Source organism: Leopardus geoffroyi, chromosome D1 (genome assembly GCF_018350155.1).
Source record: "Leopardus geoffroyi isolate Oge1 chromosome D1, O.geoffroyi_Oge1_pat1.0, whole genome shotgun sequence".
Lineage (NCBI taxonomy): Eukaryota > Metazoa > Chordata > Mammalia > Carnivora > Felidae > Leopardus > Leopardus geoffroyi.
The window spans coordinates 65,543,977-65,560,732 of NC_059329.1; the positions used below are offsets into that span (position 1 = coordinate 65,543,977).

At 37.7% G+C, this 16,756-nt stretch overlaps 1 protein-coding gene and 1 pseudogene across 5 annotated transcripts in view; one reads left to right on the forward strand and one right to left on the reverse strand.

The window, feature by feature from the left end:
- STK33 (serine/threonine kinase 33) overlaps positions 1-16,756 on the reverse strand; it is a 168,936-nt gene that overhangs the window by 99,837 nt on the left and 52,343 nt on the right. The gene's annotated exons all lie outside the window — the stretch shown is intronic.
- Positions 278-684, forward strand: LOC123601337 (annotated as a pseudogene).

Here is a 16,756-nt window from a genome sequence, read left to right on the forward strand (position 1 = left end):
GGTCATGTTCCCAAATTTGACCAAATTGGTACTGAAAAATGCCAATCTAGATATGTGATCAAGTAACTTTAACACAAGGAAGAACAATTAAGTGCTCAATAGAGGTTGATACAATGGGAACACAGGAAAAAGTTAATAATTTTGACTAGGTATCCAGGTACCACTACATACAACTATAGACATAAATGAAAATTCAAACTATAGGAACTAAGAACTGGTCATAGTTCTTTTCCTTAGAACTTCCTACAGAGGTGATAGCCATCTCCTATTCAGCATCATGACTGCCCTCAGACCTCTGTGAAGCCCAAAATTGTTAAAAGAGGACCAAGAAGTTCGTCCAAAACCAATCAGAATGATATGTCAAAATTAAGTGCAACTGGTAGAAACCCAGAGGTATAGACAATAGGGTGTACCGAAGATTCAAGGGCCAGATTTTGATGCCCAACATTGGTTATGGGAGCAATAAGAAAACAAAGCACATGCTTCCCAGTGGCTTCCAGAAGTTCCTAGTCCACAACATCAAGGAGCCTGAAGTGCTGCTGATGTGCAACTAATCTTACTGTGCAGAGGTTACTCACAATGTCTCCTCCAAGAATTGCAAAGCTGTTGTGGGAAAGAGCAACCCAGCTGGCCATCAGAGTCACCAATCCTAATGCCAGGCTTCACAATGAGCGAAATGAATAGACGGCTTATGTGCACATGGTATTTGTATTAATAAAACCATAAAACTACACACAAAAAAAGAAAAGAATTGGTCATAGTTGGTTTCCTTCTTACTCCTATTTACCCAGTCTGAGTGGAAGACAAACTACTAAAATATTTGATACACCAACTAACAGCAACACTTAGACATAAACTTGAAAGTTATCTGGTTTGTTGCTTAGATACTATTGTTTCTCTTGCCCTTGTTGGCTCTCCTCCTCTGGAATGAGCAACCAACCCCAGGGAATCTTCCAGTGTCCCGTCACTAAATCTGCTTATTGTCCAACGTGCCTGCCTCTGCCTCTTCTCAGATTTCCAAGGTGCCCAAATGCTCCCCAGTCCCCAATTTTGCCTTATGTCTGTCTTATAATTTCCCCAATACTGTATGGCATTGGTAACCATCATCAAAACATGGACAAAATCTGCTCTAAATGCTTTGGAGGGGTAAAGGAAAAAGGAGTATTATATCACATATACATGTTTCATCTGCACTGAATAGCTAAATTACTGCTTAACTCATTGGTCTTGCCATATCCAGATAGTGAAAGAACTATCAAGTATCTAAAGACTTTGATTAAAGTTTCAGAGCTCAGTGCCTGGCAGCGCTCCAGTAAGGAAAAAGGGCGAATCCTTAGGAGCAGGCAGTGTGGTCTGAGAGGTCCATGTGCCACACAGGGAGAAGTGGTTCCCCTGCTTGGAGTGCATTTGGTAGATGACAAACAGCCTCCCCACAGGCAAAGATCCCAGCAGACCCCAGAAAAAAGCTTTGTTTGCTGTTGGGACAAACCAGAACACCACAAAACCTGGTGCCACCTGTGTTGTGATTTGCCATAATGTCTAAACCTCTGACACTCCATGATTGCACGAACATTTCCTGGGGCCAGTTGGCACCTGGCCAAAGCTCAGCAAGACCCTCCCCCAGATAGTCAGTGGGGGCCCAAGCCACAGGGGTCTCTGAAGTGTGGGATTTTGAAACACAGCCCCATCTGAGATAAAACTCTGGAGGGAGGTGCTGCCTGGCAGGTGAACAGCTTGGAAATAGGCAGAGAGTGGACAGAGGCCTGAGACAAAGGAGAGGTGGTGATCGCAGGTTGGTGAGAGCATGAAGTTCCTTCACCAGAGACTAGGGGACTAGCTAAAGTCATTTTCACCTCTCCTGTGCACACGCAGGTATGCATGCACACGCATGCACATCACACTGATCCACCCCAGTAAGCTACACAGTTCCACCTAGTGGAGAATGGAGCTATTACACCAAGTTCTGCCCAACTGCACCCTCCAAGCACGTCTCCCAGAAGACCAGCATAAGTCCTTCCACCTGCTTAGTGTACAGACTATAGAGTGCTTCATAGTTTCAGTTCTAGGGAAAACTGGATGTAACTTCATTTGGGTTTCATTCTATTGGCTGGTTCATTTATTAGTTCCTTTTCTTCGCTGCTGTTTTTACTTAAGTTGGTTTTTTCCCCCCATTCTTTTCTTTCTCTTTCTTGGATACAGAAAGAGAAAATTTTATTTTTATTTTTTTTACTTTATTTTCTTAAATTTTTTATTCTATTTCATTTTATTTTATTCTACTTTGTTACATATTTTTTTTAATTTTTAAATTTTTTTCTTACCTTTTTCCTTTTTTTCCCTTTCCTTTCCCTTTTTTCTCATTTTATCAAGCTTCTTTCAACAAGAGGACCAAACCACACCTAGGATATAGTTTCCTTTATTTGATTTTTTGTTTTGTTTTTAATTTTTAAAATTATTTTTCATTTTATTAATTTTTTTCTTCCTCCAAAATGACAAGATGAAGGAATTCACCCAAAAGAAAGAACAGGAAGAAATGACAGCCAGGGACTTAACACAGATAGAAGCAAATGTCTGAACTAGAATTTAGAACTATGATAATAGGAATACTAGCTGGGGTTGAAAAAAGCATAGAAGGCACAAGAGAATCCCTAGAATCCCCTTCTGTGGAGATAAATAAAATCTAGTCAGGCTGAAATTAAAAATGCTATAACCGAGATGCAATCTCAAATGGTTGCCATGACAGCAAGGGTGGATGAAGCACAGCAGTGAATCAGTGATATAGAAGATAAAATTATGGAGAATAATGAGACAGAAAAAAAGAGGAAACAAAGGCAAAAGATAGGGATATAAGACTTAGAGAATGTAATGACTTATTAAAAGGGAGTAACATCTGAATAGAGGTACCAGAATATGAAGAGAGAAAAAGAGGCAAAAAGTTTATGTGAGCAAATTACAACAGAAAACTTTCCTAATCTGGGGAAGGACACAGACATCAAAATCCAAGAAGCACAGAGAACTCCTATTAGATTGAACAAAAACCGACCATCAACAAGGCAGATCATAGTCAAATTCACAACATACACAGAGAAGGAAAGAATTATGAAAGCAGCAAGGGAAAAAAAATTCTCACCCTAATAGAGAAGACAGACCAGATTCATAGGAGACCTATCCACTGAACCTTTGCAGGCCAGAAAGGAGTGGTAGGAAATATTCAATGCGCTGAATCAAAAGAAAATATGCAGCCAAGAATTCTTTATCCAGCAAGGCTGTCATTCAAAATAGAAGGAGAGATAAAGAGTTTCCCAGACAAAAACAAAAAACAAAAAAACTAAAGGAGTTCGTGACACTAAACCAGCCCTGTGAGAAATGTTAAGGGGGGTGGGGGTGCTTTGAGTAGAGAAAAGAAAAAAAAAAAAAAAAAGAAAAGCAACAAAGACTAGAAAGGACCAGAGAACATCACCAGAAACACCAACTCTACAGGCAACACAATGGCACTAAATTCATATCTTTCTGTACTCACTCTAAATATAAATAGACTAAATAGTCCAATCAAAGATACAGGGTATCAGAATAGATAAGAAAACAAGACTCATATATTTTTTAACGTTTTTATTTATATTTGAGAGAGAGACAGAAACAGAGCATGAGTTGTAGAGCGCCAGAGAAAGAGGGAGACACAGAATCTCAAGCAGGCTCCAAGCTCTAAGCTGTCAGCACAAGCCCCACATGGGGCTCGAACTCATGAGCTGCAAGATCATGACCTGAGTCAAAACTGGATGCTTAACTAACTGAGTCACCTAGGTGCCCCAAGAAGACCCATCTATATGCTGCCTACAAGAGACTCATTTTAGACCGTAAGACATCTACAGATTGAAAGTAAGGGGATTGAGAACCATCTATTATGTTAATGGTCATCAAAGAAAGCTGGAGTGGCCATACTTATATCCAATAAACTAGATTTTAAAATAAAGACTGTAGGAGAAGCCAAAATGATGGAATAGCATGTAAGTTTTTTTTTGTGTCTTGTGTCCATGAAATACAGCCAGACCAACACTAATCCATCCTGCAAACCTAGAAAACTGATCTGAGGATTAACACAACAATCTGCACAACCTGAGCCACAGAATTCAGCAGGTACCTGGCGCAGAGAGATGAACTTGGGGAGAGAGAAGCCACGGAGGTCAGGGAGTTGCTTTTTCATGCAGAGAGAGGACAGAAACAGGGGAGGGAGAATACAGGAAAAGCAACCCCCACCAAAAGCAGATGGAGAGAAAGTGGAAAAGTGGAAACAGCTGCAGGGACTGAACTAAAAAGGGAGAAAGGAGAAAGGAGAGGGTTTAAATTCCATTAAGACTATAAACAGGGGGAGTACAGAGTCTGAAACTCCACAGCGTAATATCTGGCAGTGCTCTGGTGGGAAGGGTGAATCTCCAGGAGCAGAGTGGAGTCTGGGGTTCTTCAGGCCACATGGGGAGAGACATTTTCTGCTCGGAGGACACCTGGTAGAGGCTGTGTGGGTCGCCCAAAGGCAAGGCTCCAGTGGACCCTGGAGAACAACCACATTCACTGGTGCTGGAACAAGGTCGTTAAGGGTGAAGCCTGGTGCCAGATGTGTGTTATGATTTTCCATAATCCCTGAAACACGGCTGCTACACTATGTCGCCAACTTTTTCTGGGGCGGGCAGCAGCACAGTCCCGCAAACATTCCTGGGTGCGGCTGGCACCCGGCCATTGCTTGGTGAGACCCTCCTGCAGAGGGGCAGAATGGGTCAAAGCTGCAGTCCCTCAGAAGTAAGGGGTCAGGAAAAACAGCTGCATCTGAGACAAAACTCAGGAGGGAGGTACTGCCCGGGGCTTGGTCATGGAGTGTGTAAAAGCAGGGAGTGGATGGAAGCTGAACACAAATGACAGGTGTGCAATTGCTGATCGGGAAGAACAGAGTTCTGATACTAGAGACTAGGTAGCTGGGTGACACCATTTTCATTTCTCCTGCACATGCACATACACACCTACAAGTGCCACAACAATCCACCCCAGTAAGCTCAGCAGCGCCATCTAGTGGAGAACGGAGCCATTTCACTAAGGCCCGCCCAACTGGGCCAACCTCACTCTTCAGGAAAAGAATTCTCTCCATCTACTTAGTTTATGGACTATAAAGTGCTTCATAGTTTGACTTCTAGGGAAAAACAAAGTAATTTCGGTCATATTTCAGTCTGTTCACCGGTCCACCTATTCAGTTTTCTTTCTTTTTTTCTTCTTTTTTCTTTTTTTCATTTCTTTTTTTTTCTTGAATACAGAAAAAGTTCATTTTTGTTTTCAATTTTTATTAAAATATTTTTATTTTTTCTACTATATTTTTTACTTTTGTGTACATTTTTCAAATTTTATTTTACTTCCATCATTTCATTTTAGTCTACTTCAGTGTATTCATTTTTTCAAGTTTTCAAAGAATTTCCTTTTTTTTTTCTCTTTCCCCTTTTTTCTTTAATCTATCAAGCCCCCTTCAACACCCAGACCAAAACACACCTAGGAAATAGCATAATTTATTTCATTTTGTGTGTGTGTGTTTGTTTTGATTTTTTAAATTTAATATTTGTTTAATTTTAATATTCAATTTTAATTTTTTTACCTCATTAATTCCTTTTCTCCCTTCAAAATCGCAAAATTAAGGAATACACCCCAAAAGAAAGAGCAGGAAGAAATGACAGCCAGAGAATTAACCAACAGAGATACAAGCAAGATGTCTGAACCAGAATTTAGAATCACGATAAACTAGCTGGAGTAGAAAATAGATTAGAATCCCTTTCTGTGGAGATAAAAGAAGTAAAAGCTAGTCAGATGAAATAAAAAATGCTATAACTGAGCTGCAAACTCGAATTGATGCCACAGCAACAAGAATGGATGAGGCAGAACAGAGAATCAGTGATATAGAGGACAAACTTATGGAGAATAATGAAGCAGAAAAAAAAGAGAGATTAAGGCAAAATAACATAATTTAAGAATTAGAGAAATCAGTGACTCCTTAAAAAGGAACAACATCAGAATTATAGGGGTCCCGGAAGAGGAAGAGAGAGAAATGGGTAGAAGGGTTATGTGAGCAAATCATAGTGGAAAATTTTCCTAACCTGGGAAAGGACACAGACATCAAAATCCAGGAAGCACAGAGGACCCCCATTAGATTCAACAAAAACTGACCATCAACAAGGCATATCATAGTCAAATTCACAAAGTACTCAGGCAAGGAGACAAGCATGAAAGCAACAAGGGGGAAAAAGTCCTTAACCTACAAGGGAAGACAGATCAGGTTTGCAGCAGACCTACCCACAGAAACTTGGCAGGCCAGAAAAGAGTGGCAGGATATATTCAATGTGCTGAATCAGAAAAGTATGCAGCCAAGAGTTCTTTATCCAGCAAGGCTGTCATTCAAAATAGAAAGAGAGATAAAAAGTTTCCCAGACAAACAAAAATTATAGGAGTTTGTAACCACTAAACCAGCCCTGCAAGAAATTTTAAGGGGGACTCTCTGAGGGGAGAAAAGATGAAAAAAATAAAGAAATAAATAAAAACCAAAAGCAACAAAGACTAGAAAGGACCCGAGAACACCACCAGAAGCTTCAACTCTACAAGCAACATAATGGCAATAAATTCATATCTTTCAGTACTCACTCTAAAAACCAATGGACTAAATGCTCCAATCAAAAGACATAGGGTAACAGAATGGATAAGAAAATAAGATACATCTATATACTGTTTACAAGAGACCCACTTTAGACCTAAAGACACCTTCAGATTGAAAGTAAGGGGATGGAGAACCATCTATCATGCTAATGGTCAACAAAAGAAAGCCAAAGTAGCCATACTTATATCAGACAATCTAGACTTTAAAATAAAGACTGTATCAAGAGATGAATAAGGGCATTATATCATAATTAAAGGGTCTATCCATCAAGAAGACCTAACAATTATAAACATTTATGGGCCAAATGTGGACAGCAACCAAATATATAAATAAATTAATCACAAACATAAAGAAACTCATTGATAGTAATACCATAATAGTAGGGGGCTTCAACACCCCACTCACAGCAATGGACAGATCATCTAATCAAAACATCAACAAGGAAACAACACCTTTGAATGACACACCAGACCAGATGGACTTAACAGATATATTCAGAACATTTCATCCTAAAGCAGGGGAATATACATTCTTCTCTAGTGCACATGGAACGTTCTCCAGAATAGGCCACATACTGGGACACAAATCAGCCCTCAATAAGTACAAAAAGATCGAGATCATACCATGCATGTTTTCAGACCACAACGTTATGAAACTCGAAATCAACAAGAAAAAATTTGGTAAGGTAACAAAGACTTGGATACTAAAGAATATCCTACTAAAGAATGAATGGGCTAACCAAGAAGTTAAAGAGGAAATTAGAAAGTTCATTGAAGCCAATGAAAATGATAACACCACAACCCAAAACCTCTGGGATGCAGGAAAGGCAGTCATAAGAGGAAAGTATACAGCAATCCAGACCTTCCTAAAGAAGGAAGAAAGATCTCAGATACACAACCTAACCTTACACCTTAAAGAACTGGAAAAAGAACAGCAAATGAAACCCAAAACCAGCAGAAGACAGGAAATTAGCAAAAATTAATGCTATTGAAACCAAAAAAAAAACAAAAACAAAAACAAAAACAAAACAAAACAAAACAAAAAAACAGAACACATCAATGAAACCAGAAGCTGGTTCTTTGAAAGAATTAACAAAATTGATAAACCACTAGTCAGTTTGATCAAAAAGGAAATAACCCAAGTAAATAAAATCAAGAATGAAAGAGGAGAGATCACAACAACACAGCAGAAATAAAAACAATAATAGAATATTATGAACAATTATATGCCAATAAAATGGGCAATCTGGAAGAAATGGACAAATTCCTAGAAACATATACACTACCAAAACTGAAACAGGAAGACATAGAAAATTTGAACAGACCCATAACCAGTAAAGAAATCGAATTAGTAAACAAAAGTCTCCCAAAAAACAAGAGTCCAGGGTCAGATGGCTTTCCAGGGGAATTCTACCAAACATTTAAGTAAGAGTTAACACCTATTCTCTTGAAGATGTTCCAAAAAATAGAAATGGAAAGAAAACTTCCAAACTCTTTCTATGAAGCCAGCATTACCTTGATTCCAAAACCAGACACAGACCACACTAAAAAGGAGAACTATAAACCAATTTCCCTGATGAACATGGATGCAAAAATCCTCAACAAGATATTAGCCAACTGGATCCAGCAATACATTAAAAAAATTATTCATCACAACCAAGTGGGATTTATACCTTGGATGCAGGACTGGTTCAATATCCATAAAACAATCACTGTGATTCATCACATCAATAAAAGAAAGGACAAGAGCCATATGATCCTCTAAATAGATGCAGAGAAAGCATTTGACAAAATACAGCATCCTTTCTTGATAAAAACCCTCAAGAAAGTAGGGATAGAAGGATCATACCTTGAGATCATGGAAGCCATATATGAAAGACCCAATGCTAATATCATTCTCAATGGGGAAAAACTGAGAGCTTTCCCCCTAAGGTCAGGAACAAGACAGGGATGTCCACTCTTGCCACTGTTATTCAACATAGTATTGGAAGTCTTAGCCTCTGCAATCAGACAACACAAAGAAATAAAAGGCATCCAAGTCAGCCAGGAGGTCAAACTTTCACTCTTTGCTGATGACATGATACTCTATATGGAAAACCCAAAAGATTCCACCAAAAAACTGCTAGAACTGATTCATGAATTCAGCCAAGTTGCAGGATATAAAATCAACGCACAGAAATCAGTTGCATTCCCATACACCAACAATGAAGCAACAGAAAGAGAAATCAAGGAATCGATCCCATTTACAATTGCCCCAAAACCATAAAATACCTAAGAATAAATCTAACCAAAGAGGTGAAAAATCTATACACTGAGAAGTATAGAAAGCTTCTGAAAGAAACTGAAGAAGACACAAAAAAATACAAAAAGATTCCATGCTACTGGATAGGAGGAACAAATACTAAAATGTCGATACTACCCAAAGCAATCTACATATTCAATGCAATCTCTATCAAAATAACACCAGCATTCTTCACAGAGATAGAACCAAGAATTCTAAAATTATATGCAACCAGAAAGACCTGGAATAGCCAAAGCAATCTTGAAAAAGAAAACCAAAGCTGGAGGCATCACAGTCTCAGACTTCAAACTGTATTACAAAGCTATAATCATCAAGACAGTATGGTACTGGCACAAGAACAGACACTCAGATCAACAAGGAAACAATGAAACAGAATAGAGAACCCAGAAAAGGACCCATAAATGTATGCCAACTAATCTTTGACAACACAGAAAAGAATATCCAAAAAAAAAAAAGAATATCCAACGGAATAAAGAGTCTCTTCAGCAAGTGGTGCTGTGAAAACTGGACAGTGACAGGCAGAAGAATCAACCTGGACCACCTTCTTACACCATACACACACCAAAAATAACCTCAAAATGGATGAAAGACCTAAATGTAAGACAGGAAGCCATCAAAATTCTCGAGAAGAAAGCAGGCAAAAACCTCTTTGATCTTGGCCACAGCAACTTCTTACTCAATACGTCTCTGGAGGCAAGGGAAACAAAAGCAAAAATGAACTACTGGAACCTCATGAAAATAAAAAGCTTCTGCACAGAAAAGGAAACAATCAGCAAAACTAAAAAGCAACTGACAGAATGGGAGAAGATATTTGCAAAGGACATATCAGATAAAGGGTTGGTATTCAAAATCTATAAAGAACTTATCAAACTCAACACCCAAAAAACAAATAATCCAGTGAAGAAATGGGCAAAAGACATGAATAGACACTTCTCCAAAGAAGACATACAGATGGCCAACCGACACATGAAAAAAATGCTCCACATCACTCATCATCAGGGAAATACAAATCAAAACTACAATGAGATATCACCTCACACCTGTCAGAATGGCTAACATTAACAACTCAGGCAACAACAGATGTTGGCGAGGATGCGGAGAAAGAGGATCTCTTTTGCGTTGTTGGTGGGAATGCAAGCTGGTACAGCCACTATGGAAAACAGTATGTAGGTTCCTCAAAAAATTAATAAAAGAACTACCCTACGACCCAGCACTTGTACTACTAGGTATTTATCCAAGGGATACAGGTGTGCTGTTTCAAAGGGACATATGCAATGTTTATAGCAGCACTATCAACAATAGCCAAAGTATGGAAAGAGCCCAAATGTCCATTGATGGATGATGGATAAAGAAGATGTGGTATATATATACAATGGAGTATTACTTGGCAATCAAATAGAATGAAATCTTGCCATTTGCAACTACATGGATGGAACTGGAGGGTATTATGCTAAGTGAAGTTAGTTAGAGAAAGACAAATATCATACGACTTCACTCACATGAGGACTTTAAGAGACAAAACAGATGAACATAAGGGAAGGGAAACAAAAATAATATAAAAACCAGGAGGGGGACAAAACATAAGAGGCTTTTAAATGTGGAGAACAAACAGAGGTTTACCAGAGGGGTTGTGGGAGGGGGGATGGGCTAAATGGGTAAGGGGCATTAAGGAATCTACTCCTGTAATCATTGTTGCACTATATTTTAACTAATTTGAACATAAATTAAAAACACAAAATTAAAATAAATAAATAAATAAATAAATAAATAAATAAATAAATAAAAGACTGTAACAAGAGATGAAGAAGGGCACTAAATCATAATTAAGAGGTCCAACACCAAGAAGATCTAACAACTGTAAATATAAATACATGCTCCCAACATGGAAGCACTCAAATATATAAATCAATTAATAACAAACATAAAGAAGCTCATTGATAATAATACCATAATAGTAGGGGACTTCAATACCCCACTTAACGCAATGGAAAGATACCTAAGCAGAAAATCAACAAGGAAACAATGGCTTTGAATGACACATTGGACCAGAAGTACTTAACAGATATGCAGAACATTTCATCCTAAAGCAGCAGAATACACATTCGTCTTGACTGCAGATGGAATATTCTCCAGAACAGATCACATACTGGGGTACAAACCAGCCCTCAACAAGTACAAAAAGATTGAGATCATACCATGCATATTTTCAGACCACAATGATATGAAACTTGAAATCACCACAAGAAAAAATTTGGAAAGACCATGAATACTTGGAGATCAAAGAATGTGCTATTATAGAATGAATGGGTTAACCAAGAAATGAAAGAGCAAGTTAAAAAGTACATAGAAGCCAAATGAAAATGAAAACATGACTATCCAAAACCTCTGGGATGCAGCAAAGGCAGTCATAAGAGGGAAGTATATAGATATCCAGACCTTCCCAAAGAAGGAAGAAAGGTTTCAAATACACAACCTAACATTACAGCTAAAGGACCTGGAAAAAGAACAGCAGATAAAGCCCAAAACTAGCAGAAGAAGGGAAATAATAAAGAATAAGACAGAAATCAATGCTATTCAAATTTTTTTTTAAAAAAACAGAACATATGAACAAAACCAGGAGCTGGTTCTTTGAAAGAATTCACAAAACTAACAAATCCCTAGGCAGATTGATCAAAAAGAGAAAGGAAAGGATCAAAATAAGTAAATCATGAATGCAAGAGGAGAGATCACAACCAACACCGCAGAAATACAAACAATAATAATAAGAGAATATTATGAGCAATTATATGCCAATAAGATGGGCAATCTGGAAGAAATGGACAAATTCCTAGAAACCTATACACTACCAAAACTGAAACTGGAAGAAATAGAAAATTTGAACAGACCCATAGCCAGGAAAGAAATTAAATCAGTAATCAAAAATCTTCCAACAAACAAGAGTCAAGGGCTGGATGGCTTTCCAGGGAAATTCTTCCAAACATTTAAAGAAGAATTAATACCTATTCTTTTGATGCTTTTCCAGAAAATAGAAATAGAAGAAAAACTTCCAAACACATTCTATGAGACCAGCATTACCTTGATTCCAAAACCAGACAATGACCCCGCTAAAAAGGAGACCTACAGACCAATTTCTCTGATGAACATGGATGCAAAACTTCTCAACAAGATATTAGCAAACTGGATCCAATAATACATTAAAAAAGAATTGCTCACCATGGTCAAACAGGATTTATTCCTGGGATGCAGGGCTGGTTCAATATCCGCAAATCAACCAATGTGATACATCACACTAATAAATGATGATAACCACATGATCCTCTCAATAGATGCAGAAAAATAATTTGAAAAAATACAGCATCCTTTCTTGATAAAAACCCTCAAGAAGGTATGGATAGAAGGATCATACCTCGAGATCATAAAGGTCATATATGAAAAAATCTGCAGCTTATCATCCTCAATGGGGAAAAACTGAGAGCTTTCCCCCTAAGGCCAGGAACACAATAGAGAATGTCCACTCTCACTGCTGTTCTTCAACATAGTGTTGGAAGTCCTAGCCTCAGCAGTCAGACAACAAAAAGAAATAAAAGGCATCCAGGCCTGGGTGGCTCAGTTAAGCAGCTGACTTCGGCTCATGTCATGATCTCATGGTTCATGAGTTTGAGCCCCGTGTCGGGCTCTGTGTTAACAGCTCGGAGCCTGGAGCCTGCTTCAGATTCTGTGTCTCCCTCTCTCTCTCCCCCTTCTCTGCTTGCACTCTGTCTCTCTCTCTCTCTCTCTCTCAAAAATAAATAAGGATTTTAAAAAAAGGCATCCAAATTGGCAAGGAGGAAGTCAAACTTTCACTCTTTCCGGATGTCATGATACTCTACATAGAAAACCCAAAATATTACACCAAAAAACTGCTAGAACTGATCCAGAAATTCAGCAAAGTTGCAGGATATAAAGTCAATGCACAGAAATCAGTTTCATTTCCACACACTAATAATGAAGCAGCAGAAAGAGAAATTAAAGAATTTATCCCATTTACAATTTCACCAAAAGCCATAATATACCTAGAAATAAACCTAACCAAAGAGGTAATAGATCTCTACACTGAAAACTAGAGAAAGCTAATGAATTGTAGAATGAATTTGTGTCTTTGTAGAAGACACAAAGAAATGGAAAAACATTCCATGCTCATGGATTGGAAGAACAAATATTGTTAAAATGTCTATACTACTGAAAACAATCTACACATTCAATGCAGTCCTTATCAAAATAACAAAAGAATTCTTCACAGAGCTGGAACAAAGAATTCTAAAATTTGTATGGAACCAGAAAAGACCCCGAATAGCTCAAGTAATGTTGGGGGGAAAAAAAAAAACCAAAGCTGGAGGCATCATAATTCCAGACTTCAAGCTGTATTACAAAGCTGTAATCATCAAGACAGTATGGTACTGGCAAAAAACAGACACATAGATCAATGGAACAGAATAGAGAACCCAGAAACATATCCACAAATGTATGGCCAACTAATCTTTGACAAAGCAGGAAAGACTATCCAGTGGGAAAAAAGTCTCTTCAGCAAATGGTGCTGGGAAAACTGGACAGTGAAATGCAGAAAAATGAACCTGGACCACTTTCTTACACCCCACACAAAAATAAACTCAAAATGAATAAGACGTTAGACAAGAAGCCATCAAAATCCTAGAGGAGAAAGCAGGCAACAACCTCTTTGACCTCTGCCACAGCAACTTCTTACTTGACATGTCTCCTGAGGCAAAGGAAACAAAAGCAAAAATGAACTATTGGGACCCCATCAAGATAAAAAGCTGCACAGGGAAGGAAACAATCAGCAAAACTAAAAGGCAATGACGTAATGGGAGAAGATATTTGCAAATGACATATCAGATAAAGGGTTAGTATCCAAAATATATAAAGAACTTATCAAACTCAACACCCAAAAAACAAATAATCCAGTGAAGAAATGGGCAAAAGACATGAATAGACACTTCTCCAAAGAAGACATCCAGACGGCTAATAGACACATGAAAAGATGCTCAACCATCAGGGAAATACAAATCAAAACCACAATGAGATACCACCTCACACCTGTCAAAATGGCTAAAATGAACAACTCAAGAAACAACAGATGGCGAGGATACAGAGAAAGAGGAACGCTTTTGCACTGCTGGTGGGAATGCAAACTTGTGCAGACACTCTGGAAAACAGTATGGAGGTTCCCCAAAAAATTAAAAACAGAACTACCCTATGACCCAGTGATTGCACTACTAGGTATTTATCCAAAGGATACAGGAGTCCTGATTCCAAGGGGCATATGCACCCCTTGATTATAGCAGCACTATTGACAATAGCCGAAGTATGGAAAGAGCCCAAATGTCCATTGACTGATATAAGTATAAAGAAGATGTGGTACATATTAACACTGGAATATTACTCAGTGATCAAAAAGAATGAAATCTTGCCATTTGCAACAACATGCATGGAACTAGAATGTATTATGCTAAGCAAAATAAGTCAATCAGAGAACGACAAATATATGATTTCACTCATATATGGAATTTAAGAAACAAAACAAATGAACACAGGGGAAGGAAAGCAAAAATAAGATAAAATCAGAAAGGGAGACAAACCATAAGAGACTCTTAAATACAGAGAACAAACTGAGGGTTGCTGGTGGGGTGGTGGGTGGGGGGATGGGCTAAAAGGGCAATGGACATTAAGAAGGGCACTTGTTGGGATGAGTACTGGGTGTTATATATAAGTGATGAATCAGTAAATTCTATTCCTAAAATTATTATTACACTATATGTTAACTAACTTGGATCTAAATAAATGTTTAAAAAAGTATCTAAAGACTTTGAGATCCATATACGAATAGGTTTCTCAAAATTTATCCTTCTGTGTATAAATACTATGTACTATATTTATATTTTGATTATATGCAGAAAATAATTTTGCTCTAAAGTTACCATGGCAAATGTGTAGGACCATTACTAAAATCGCTTTACTATTATCACAATAGCAGTCACAAGTATTTATTCAGCCATTTATTTAATAATATTTGTCAAGCTCCTACTATGTACAAGGAATTATGGGCCCTATGAAGGAAACAAGTAAGGTCCTTGACTCTTTCAACCTTAGAGGAAATAATATCGCGTAAATACAAATAATTTTACTTCAAGGCAGAAAAAACAAAGTTATAAAGTATAAGATGAAAAGAGCAAGCTTTTCCAACTTTGGTATTAAAAAACGCTAAATTATCAATCCCAAATTTTGGTTTATCAAAATTTATATCATGTTTAATTAAAAATTAGTTGATATGGGGCGCCTGGGTGGCGCAGTCGGTTAAGCGTCCGACTTCAGCTAGGTCACGATCTCGCGGTCCGTGAGTTTGAGCCCCGCGTCGGGCTCTGGGCTGATGGCTCAGAGCCTGGAGCCTGTTTCCGATTCTGTGTCTCCCTCTCTCTCTGCCCCTCCCCCGTTCATGCTCTGTCTCTCTCTGTCCCAAAAATAAATAAACGTTGAAAAAAAAAATAAAAAAATAAAAAAAATAAAAAATAAAAATTAGTTGATATACCTTTGAAAATGGAAAACAAAATGTCTCAACAGGCTACTTAAGGAAAAATATTATAAGACAGGGGAAGGCATGTTAGCCCAAGGAAGCAGGGAAGAAATCCATTTAATTCCATAAAAGAGCAGAAGTTATTACACAGGAGTTGGGAAATATGGAGAATGGATTTCTCCCTAAATAGGAGCTTAAAATGAATAACCGTCAAAATCCCAAACAATTCTAAATGCCACTTACTACAACATATTCAAAGAGTAAATGGAATTATCTGATCTACATTAAGTATAATTCTCACTTAAAGGATATGGGTTCAGTTATTAAATGTTTATCTTTTTGAAATATCCAGGAAGAGATACTTTTAATGAAAATCTTCCATGTAACTATCGTCAAGTTCCATCCTGCAACTTTGTATGTGTTGAGCAGTATTTCTTTCCAAAATTTTCAATGAAATCAACACTCTAAACAAAGTATTTGGGTTGTGAAAGTATACCCAAATAAATTAGGGGTAAATTCAAATAAGCATATTATTTAATAGGCATTTTCCAGTAGTCTTGTGGCTGGTGGGAGTGGGGGTCAAAAAGGTATGCTAAGTACTGCCTATGCCTTAGGTTGGAAGAAAGCCTTTGTGTATACGGAGAGAATTGGGGGAGCATCACACAGTACCTTGAAATGAAATGAGAACATACACTATCAGAGGTAATTAATGAATAAAAACCTAATCACAGTCTGAAACAAATATTACTAAACTATTGGGAAAAAAAACAGCTTAGGTTTGTGAAGGTCAGGCACAGGGAGACCTGTGCAGAAGCAAAAGCATTTAAAGCATTCATGTGCGGAGTCAGGAGGTAAAAGCACTCCAAAGCATAAAACAAACTTACTGGTAAGGGAAGAAGAAAGGGTCTTGCTAGGGAAAATTGCTGGAATTTTGTTTTCTTGTGGTAGAGAAATATGTACTTACTATAGATGCTGGGAAAATGGAAGAACATCCCTCTACCCCAGAAAGAAGAAAAACTCAACTACTTAGAAATCTGGAAACACTTTCCAAAATGTGTTGGTTAAAAAAAAAAATCAAAATTGAAATTACAAACTCTCCAGAAAACTATGAAGAGGTAAATATTTCCCACCAAACTTATGGGACACAGTGAAAATTATACTCAGGAAAAAAAATCTTCTAGCTTCTAATATACTTCTTACAAAAGAAGTAAAAT